Source organism: Carlito syrichta, unplaced genomic scaffold (assembly GCF_000164805.1).
Source record: "Carlito syrichta isolate Samal-C Ts95f unplaced genomic scaffold, Tarsius_syrichta-2.0.1 Scaffold314836, whole genome shotgun sequence".
Lineage (NCBI taxonomy): Eukaryota > Metazoa > Chordata > Mammalia > Primates > Tarsiidae > Carlito > Carlito syrichta.
The window spans coordinates 77,446-77,850 of record NW_007258932.1 but is presented as its reverse complement, the minus strand read 5'-3'; the positions used below and the strand labels follow the sequence as shown (position 1 = coordinate 77,850).

Here is a 405-nt window from a genome sequence, read left to right as displayed (position 1 = left end):
GCCACTGCACTCCAGTCTGGGCGACAGAGTGAGACTCTAACTCAAAAAAAAAAAAAGAGATGGACACTTCCAGCCTGGGCAACATAGCATGACCTCGCCTCTACAAAAATAAAAAAATTGGCCAGGCGCCGTGGCTCACACCTATAATCCCAGCACTTTGAGAGGCCGAGGTCGAGGACTGCCTAAGCCCACGGGTTTGGGACCAGCCTGGGCAACTTGGCGAGACCTCATCTCTACAGTAGATCCAAAAATTAACTGGACGTGGTGTGTGCCTGTAGTTCCAACTACTTGGAAGGCTGAGGCAGAAGGATCACCTGAGCCCAGTAGGTCAAGACTGTGGTGGCTGTGAGCATGCCACTGCCCTCCAGCCTGGGAGACAGAGTGAGACTCCAACTCAAAAAAAAA

General features: G+C 51.9%; 1 protein-coding gene across 1 annotated transcript in view; it reads right to left on the bottom strand.

Annotated features, from left to right (window-relative positions):
* ITGB7 (integrin subunit beta 7) overlaps positions 1-405 on the bottom strand; it is a 14,191-nt gene that overhangs the window by 10,847 nt on the left and 2,939 nt on the right. The gene's annotated exons all lie outside the window — the stretch shown is intronic.